This window comes from Raphanus sativus, chromosome 7 (assembly GCF_000801105.2).
Source record: "Raphanus sativus cultivar WK10039 chromosome 7, ASM80110v3, whole genome shotgun sequence".
NCBI lineage: Eukaryota > Viridiplantae > Streptophyta > Magnoliopsida > Brassicales > Brassicaceae > Raphanus > Raphanus sativus.
The window spans coordinates 9,156,114-9,165,272 of NC_079517.1; the positions used below are offsets into that span (position 1 = coordinate 9,156,114).

A 9,159-nucleotide genomic window follows, 5' to 3' on the forward strand; every position below is an offset into this window, starting at 1 on the left:
ATGACTAAGACCATTTCTGAACTTCACTTCAACTCTGATCTCAGAAAAACGAACTATTGTGTGTGTGAAAGTATAACCGAAGGATGGACCATCCTTGATTGTTTTTTCTCGACCGACACTTAATATATAGAGACCTCAAGTTTGAAGAGTTTATGAATCAGGGAGAAAAATCCTTCCGTCAATCCTCGATTCGATCAGACTAATCCAAATACATTAAACGTAAGGTTGAATAGTTTAGATGGGAACAAACGAAAATAATATTTTACTCGAAAAAGCTTGTATTGGAGAGGACCGATTCAATTGACATAACAACCGCTCTCTCTCACACAACTTGTGGACTGTATTTAAAAACATATCATGTGATCAATATCTAGCTTATATGATATCACTGAAGATTCATTTTCATCTGTCTAGCAGTTTCCTATTTCTTGTTAATTCTTATATATATATATCTGTTGTCTTCTTCCTCAATTGTAGAGATTGTTTTGGGTTTTGTTAGATGCATCTAAGGTATACATGGCTTAATGGTAAGATTTTGTCCTCACATTGTATCTGTTTTGTCACTGATAAAAACTTATTGTCCTCACACTATTGGATCTTACTGTTGTTTAATATTATTCCCTATTTATTGTCCTTTTATACTGTCTGGCCCCAAGCTCCATGTCTTCTTTAACTCCAAGAGTTCTATGGATACTCGCCATCCTTCATATTTTTTTTCTTTTGTTCACGACTCGCCATCCTTCATATAAATACTATTTAATACATTTCTCTTTAGAATATATAATACAAACTACTATTGAAACTAGAGATGGGCAATTTAAATATATAGTTTTTAACCCTTTATGCCATAATTGAATTACAACTATTCGGACATAGATTCGTGAATCTCAGTTAACTGTACAAAAGATGATAGTATTTTTTTGGTTATCTAGATCATATGTAACTAAATTCAATATAAGAATAAAAAATGGAAAATAAAATTAGTTAAACCATGTTGAGGTTTTATAAAAGTAGAGCTCTAAGATATCTTATAATAAGAATCATTTTGTTATAAGTAATATCTAACAACATTAATACATTCAAGATTACTCGGACTCACTTTGGACGGATTAATAGTTCTTTTTTCTTCAAGTCCAGATATAAAGTTCCAGTATATCCTAATTTTTTAATTGATCTGCGTATTATGGATATATACCAAATATTTAAATTCGTTCTAACTGAATCCCACTCATGGAGATATATGTAAAATAGAACTATAGTATTGTAATTGTATCGATGTTCCCTCTATCCACATTTAGTATTTTACAAAGAAAAGGAAAGAGAAGATGATTTGGTTTGTACAGATTGGTTTGTAGTAATATAGAGGCATGGACATGCATGCCTCTTCACCTACTTAAGAAACCTCTATTATGTTTCAACCTCTTTCTTAGGTTATGAAGAGTCAATTAAACAACGACACCACTGGTCCACTTATGTCAAATTGTTTAAGAATGTATTAACCTTTTAACAAACGAAAAGAAACTTCTTGATTGTAAACTTTATTTCTCTTCAACCTAACGCACTAATCATACGTTCAATCAAAAATATATAAACTTATATATGATGTAAAATATCTTCACTTTAATTAAGCAGATGATAATTCATTGTATGAACTTTATATTCTATCTACATCTCTAATTCTATTCGTAGAGTATGGTTGATCAATGGTCACAAGCATTAGTGTAGTATTAAAATCGATCTCAGATCGAGAAAACTATAGATTACCGACCCTCAAGACTATATTTATGTAAGCCTAGTTAGGAAAAAAAAGGAATATACTTATAAATACTTGCGTTTTGTATGTCAATAATAATTTAAAATACTATATTGAAATTAATTTTGTTAGGTGGGGATACACCAGAGTACTGACAATATAAAACAAAATCACGATATACTATTTTCTAGATTGTGATATTCTACCATACAAAATAACGGGAAGAATTGTGACAAGAATTTGGAAACTGTTAAGTTTCAAAAAAAAAAAAAAAAAAAATTGGAAACTGTTTGTTGAACAACAAATAAGAAGATGGTATGGTCTACATCCTTGAGGACTTACCAATCATTCTTTAGTGAATGACAATGAATCAAAGAATTAAAAGACATAATGTGAATTAATATTTGCGGTTATGAAACTTTTTCTTTTCTAAGTGTCCTTTCTCCATTGGTTAAGCACTGTTCTCAGAAGTGGTTCCAGACCATCTTTTCTATGGGTTCTGGACGGTTTTGAAAAGAAATTATGATATGTAATTTTAATCATTATTAGAGTGAGCAAAATTTTAAATATTTTCACGTTTTAAGGGGTTTTAAAGATTTCTTAAGATGCTGCAAGAAATCTATAAGGGAATTTATCTAGTTTCAAGAGGGAATTGGACGGCTTAGAGAAGGTTCTAAATAATCTGCTTTTTGTCTCTCACATGGACAAAACACAACCTTGCATATCTTGGTTGGTTATGTTCCTGAGAATATTACTCTCAGAGACACATTCTGTGTTTCCAATTACTTAAAAAGGCATATTGGACTTTGAGAACACTTTCATCTACTGAATTGACCAATCTATCCTTAAACTAAGTATGTGTGTGTTCTGTTATGTCTTGTAACCAGATAATTTCTATTTAAAAAAAAAAAAAAAACCAAAAGTCCATTAATAATTTTTGATACGCAACTTTCTTTTCCCCCCAAAATATCTAAATTCCTAAATCGACAAAATCTCCCCTCTCACAAACTCTCCTTTCTCACAAACGAGTCTTAACGAGCTCTAATCTCTTTTCTCGATCCAGAATAGAATCTGGGCAAAACCTCTCACCTCTTACAAGCTTTCAATAATTGAGACCACCAGTTTCTAGAATCTCACAAGACAATTTCCAGTTTCTAGAATAGAATCGTTCGGCAGTGTGGTTTACAGACAATCTCCGACATGGATGACGTGGTGGTGGATGCCGTGATGGTGGATGCTATGTTGGTAGATGTGGATACAAATGTAGAAGACGTGAGGAAGAAGAGGTGGTGGTGGATGCCGTGATAGTGGATGCTATGGTAGTGAATGTGGATACATAGATGGAATTTGTGAGAAAGAGGAGGTGGTGGTAGATGCCTTGATTGTGGATGTTGTGGCGGTGGATGTAAACATGGAGATGGAAGCCGTGAGGAAGAGAAAGTGGTCGTAGATGTCGTGATGGTGGATGTTGTGGTGGTGGATGGAGATACAGACTTAGAAGACGTAAGGAGGAGGAAGTGGTGGTGGATACCGTGTTGGTGGATGTTGTGGTGGTGGATGTAGATACAGAGATAGAAGACGTGAGGAGGAGATGGTGGTGGTGGTGGGTTTTACAGACAATCTCAACATTCAAGGTTTATTTTTTTATTTCAAAAGCACCTACACTCTTCTCATCTCACCAACTACGACTTCCGTCACTCTCTCATCGATATTCCATTGATCTCTATCGTTAGATACGCCGTTATACTCTATGAGTAAAAGATTCAAACTTTTCAAAACCCCATGCCTCTGTATCAAATACTTTGTTTCGTAAGATTTTTTTGGAGCACAGATATTGAAAAGACTTGGGTTTTGTTAAATCATCGTTGAACATTCTTTGTGACGGACCCAAATTATCGAGAGATCCTATCTGACAATAACAATTATTTGCTCTGTTTTGTTTCTGATCTACTGGAGATAATTACTTCAGAGTGGTGGAAGTGGCTCTGTTTCTCTTCTCTTCTCCACCAATTTCTTTGTCCACATATACGGCGCCACAAATGGGCTATCAATATAATTGTTGTTCATAGCGTTTATGTCCAACCACAGCTCAGCTTGTCTATGTACCCAATAAAACAACCAAAGTATACTTATTTACTGTAACATTAATTGCACCTAGTTACAAACCGAGAAAAAACGTAACCATTATTTACTAAGGCAACGAGAGAAAGAACAATGAGAGAACAATACACTTACACTACTCAGGGGCAAGAATGGTCAAGAAAAGGACAGCTGTTGGAATAAAGTGTCTCAAATTCATAATGTGTCTCTCCATGACAAACAAAACCATAAAGTGCATGTTTCCGTAAGTCTCTCTATGTTCCTTGTATAAGCAATTCAGTAGAATATTCGAACCCATATCATTCTTTTCACAGAAATATATAAATGCATGCTGTGAACAGCCACGACTTAGATTAGAAAAAGAATGAGAACAAAACATATTGAGACAAATACCCGTTTAGAGTTTTCTATTATTGATGTGATCATAACTTACAAATCATTAAACTCATATTTATACAGTCTCAAAAAACTTGATTTCCTTCGTCTGACCCACAAGTGCTGGACATTTTATTAGTGTACAGGGATTTAAAACACACAGATGCAACAATAGGACATATGAGTAGAAAGTTATATTGAAGAACAAGAGAGACAAAAACATAGCAAAGGAGTTATGAGATTGAAATTGAGGCTTGATTTTATTTTTTCGTTTTCTTTTATGTTTGTAATTTAATTTTTACAATTTTCATAAGGTTAATGATGCCCACTTTAGTTGTTTTATCCAAAAAGTCTGATTCGAAATTTCATTTTTATCTACCACATAAAATGAGGATTCGCAATTTGGCTGACAAAAAAATAGTTTCACCAAATAAATATCTTATTTATTTATTTATTTATTTTATTTATTTATTTATTTATTTTATTTATCTATAAAATGGTTTAGAATTAAAAGTATTCTGTATTTTTGAAAACTGAAACTCAACCCCAAAATCAAAATCTGTAATTTCGTATTTTCTAAACAGATTAGTAAACCTCAATAGTACTTTAGTTTTTCTTAAGCATTCCTAAAAAAACTTTTTCAAAGCAAAGACTAGTGAGTAGAAATACTAATGACCATTACTGTTGAATTCACCAAATATGAGATCCATCACCCATGACATCATCCATATAACCTTTCACACATACATACACACGTACAATAGTTTAGATGGATATGTATAAAAAGATGCGTACACGCAAGTACATATGTATGTATGAATATGTTTTGGATGGTAAAACGATGAAATCATAAAGCATACGTTCTTGAGGTTGGAGAGTCGGCAATCCGAAGAGTTTGTTGGATAATTTTGTGTGCTTTTCTGCTTCTTAACTCAAATCTCATACTGTCAGTCTTCTCTATCTTCTCATACGATGATGATGATGATGATGATGATGATGATGACGACGATGACGATGATGACAATGAGGATCTCTTCCGCATCCTTAGACTTGCCTTTATCTTGGACTTCAAGCCTTCCACAATCTTCCCAAATCTCATCCTCACCAGAATCTGACTTCTGTAGAAAAATTAAATTGAAGATTATGTACCATCTATGTATTGATTATATATACACACTTGGAGACGAAACTTTAACTCAATAAGGTAATTCAAGATACCGTATCTACACTTGATAGAGATGAATATTAAAACAAACTAGTGACTATTTCATTTTGTGATTTATCAATACGATGAAAAAAAAATGAACTAGTTAAGAGACTATATTGATCCTTCTTTTTTTTGGGACAAACCATACTTCATCAATTCAAAGGTTTTACACTCCTTTGAACGAGAAAAAGACGAGGAGGATAGAGGATAATATACATGTAAAAGAGAAGGATTTGGAGGAACAAGAGTCAAAAGAGAAGTAATAATAAGAGAAGAGAGAGTTGAGAGATATCGAACCTCTTGGAGGTGTGACTTGGAGATATTAGAGATGATGAAAATGGAGGAGAATATACATGTAAATATAAATATGGGGTACATGTGGTGGGAGGCTGATGTCAAAGATTGTGAACTTGTGACTATGTGAGTCTCGTGACCTTATTTTTTAATCTTTAACTAATATATTCTTTATAAGAAACAGGAATATATATTTATGGTTACTGTATGGGTTTGATTAGTCAGAGGTTAAAATACTAAAGAATCGCCAAATCATGATTCTTTGTAAATTATGTTTTATTTTATTCCGTACATTATGCATCGTGATCGTCTTATGACTCTTATCAACTTACGTTTCGTAATAACCTGAATATTAAAGGTAAATGCCAAAGAAAGAAAGCTGAAAAATAGAAAAGTGTCTAGGCGTTTCATCACGATGATTTTAGGAATTTGTTTTGTTTCTCCATAGACATATTTTTTTCCATCTTTACTTTCGATTACTTGATATTTTCTCTATCTGTAAGTCTTTCTTTATTTTTCTCATCAACATATTTTGATGACTTTGAATGTTAAGATTTTTATTTATTAATTTCTACGCAATTGGTTAGGAATATAAATTAAAAATTAAGAAAGTGGTTTTTTTCTAAAAACATATTCAATTAAGATCTTCATTTTTCAGTATGATTTATTCACTTCCGGTAAGACGTGCTCAGTCGGACTGGCCTTAGGTGCTTTGTTTCCACCATCTGTGACTCATTGGAGGTCAAATCTGACAGTGACCGTGGAAATTCATATATAAAATAAAATGTGTTACAAAGTTTTAAACTAAAATAAAAATATCAAGAATGGAAATTAATCTAACAAATTCAATTTTTAATGTAACTAACTATTGTGAAAATTAACATGAATGCAACCATGATTCCTGTGACTGTTTGAACAGGATAATGTTTTGTTTTTATATAGGTTGGGGATTTATTCTAATATGATTGTCTACTTTTATGTCGTCTACAAACGTCTTTTCTCTTATGTGTGCCTTAGCGGGTTTCTCTATATTCCAGGCTTTGCAGCACTCATTTGAACTATGTAACTGTTGACTTCAATTTTATTTTGAGAAATAGTTGATGGTATTTTTTGCATTTTTGAAATCATTTAATTTAAACACAAAAAACTTATTTGGAAAATGTAACATACATCACTTGCTCAAATCATGAAAAGAAACTTTTTTATTTATTTGTAGTGGTAGACTAGTAGTATGCGTCATGTTTGTTTTGGAATGTAACCGTAGCTTTTGTATTGCTGCTATAAGCTGTCAAATAAGATGGTACTTCGTAATAGGATCCCATGGAACGATTCTTTAATGCATTTATAACATTGCCTCGTTTTTGTTTTGCCTATTTTCCAGACTAGCATGTCCAAGTATGCTTCACAAATCTCTAACCATCGCTTACATAACATACTTGATAGTGATACTTATGTTGTATAGGTAAATATCATTGTCCTATAAACATGATGTTTGTTGTGTGAAGATGTTATTGCCATATGTATGCGTTGTTGTTCTGAAAATACTCTTGTAGTTATCAAACGTAGTGAGCTTCTGATTTTTTTTTTCTTTTTTTTTTTGAACAAAGGGTTTTCGAATTTAAAATAAAACGATTACATGATAAGACACAATTAAAGGTCTTATAGTTGGGAGCTTCTAAATTACCGCTTTAGAAAAACCTTCTCATTAGGTAGATATATATGTGCAATGATGTAAATGGATATACCTTCAAAGGATGAATGTTGATATTCTTGTACACTCAGTGATCTTGTGCGGCATTTGTTAGAAACGGTGTTGATTCATGATATTGCAGACACTTTTCGAGAAAACAGAATGTCATGTATCTTTTTAAAATATAATGGTATTGAACGATATTTGTGTATAATATATATTTATAAAATTGTAGAAATATGTATCTTGCTTATGAAAAATGTTATATCATTTTCTAAAATTTCAGTATAAATATATTTATGTATATTTTATATGATATATAGTTTAATTTAAACAATATTTGTATATATATACATAATTTTAATCTGAATATCTATTAAATGATTTTTTTCTCATGTTATTTTAAAATCATTTGTATCTTGTTATAACAAAAAATTAATTATTAGTCACAAAATTTTAATGTGAGACTTTTAACAGTTTTAACACTTTATATTCATTTTAAAAAATTCAAAATATAATATTAAAAAGTTTATTTTTTATTATATGTTTAATATGATGTTGATTTTTAATATATAAATGAAATGAAATAAATAATAGAAAATACACAAATTATTATCAATGGGAATATTTTTTTGTAAATTATTATTCAAAAACTAATTATCATATATATTTTAGTCATATTAGTTAATTCTGTAATTTTTATTTTTTAAATGAAATATATTTTGTAAATTATTAATTAATTTTATAGTTAGATTAGTGAAAAATATATTACATATGTTTAGATAGGCCAGCTTATTTCTCTAGAAAAAAAAATCATTCTAATGGTAATACACGACATAATTCGCATAACAATTTATAATGCTTTTAAATTGATATATACGAGATTTGCTTACATCACTTAATAAGAACACTATACATTTACGAAGTCCAACATACAGAATGTGAATTAATCGAGATCGAGCTTTTCTGATATTATTAGTAACATTTTAAAAAAAAAATCATTCTTCAACAAGTTCTGTTAATAATATTACACTAGGTAGTAACCCGCGCCTTACGCGGGATGAGATGGTTAGATCAGCAATTTTTCGAAAATATTAGAAAGTATATATATAGTTTGGAATTTGGGTTTTGTGTGTTTATCTTACTCTCGAACTCATTTTGTTTATCTCTCTATGGCTCTCTCTATGGCTCTCTCTCTCTCTATGGCTCTCTCTCTCTATGGCTCTCTCTCTCTCTCTCTCTCTCTCTCTCTCTCCTCTCTCTCTCTCTCTCTCTCTCTCTCTCTCTCTCTGTATCCCCTCATCGTAAACCTTTTTTTTTGACAAATATAAAAATGTAAACATTCTTTTAATTCATCGATTATCTTTTAACTACCACAATTTTGTTTTATATGGGGAATGTTTCATAGTTTAATATTTTATCATGAATTTTTCTTGGGTGAATTACAAACTAATCATAGTTTGCCAATTAATGTACAGTTTTATAAAATATAATAAAATAAAATAATAATAATGTTGTTTAAGTTTTTAAAATAAATGAAAAATATTAGTAGCTGCCAAAGATGAATTTTTTTAAACAATTTTAAAATCGTCACAAAAGAGTAAATCATAAACATTAAACACTATACCCTAACCCTTGGACAAAACTTAAAACCCTTGGGTAAAAATCCAAACACTAAACCCTAAATTATTGGATATACCCTAAACCCTTGGATAAATCCTAAACACTAAACTGTAAACT

The 9,159-nt window shown here is 31.0% G+C and overlaps 1 long non-coding RNA gene across 1 annotated transcript; it reads right to left on the minus strand.

Annotated features, from left to right (window-relative positions):
* Positions 1–5,173: 5,173 nt before the first annotated feature.
* LOC108815873 (uncharacterized) lies at positions 5,174–5,939 on the minus strand. Its single transcript, XR_001943754.2, has 2 exons — positions 5,733–5,939; positions 5,174–5,346 (listed from the first exon to the last, which is right to left on the minus strand). It is a non-coding gene; the product is annotated as an uncharacterized LOC108815873 (long non-coding RNA).
* Between the last annotated feature and the right edge of the window lie 3,220 nt (positions 5,940–9,159).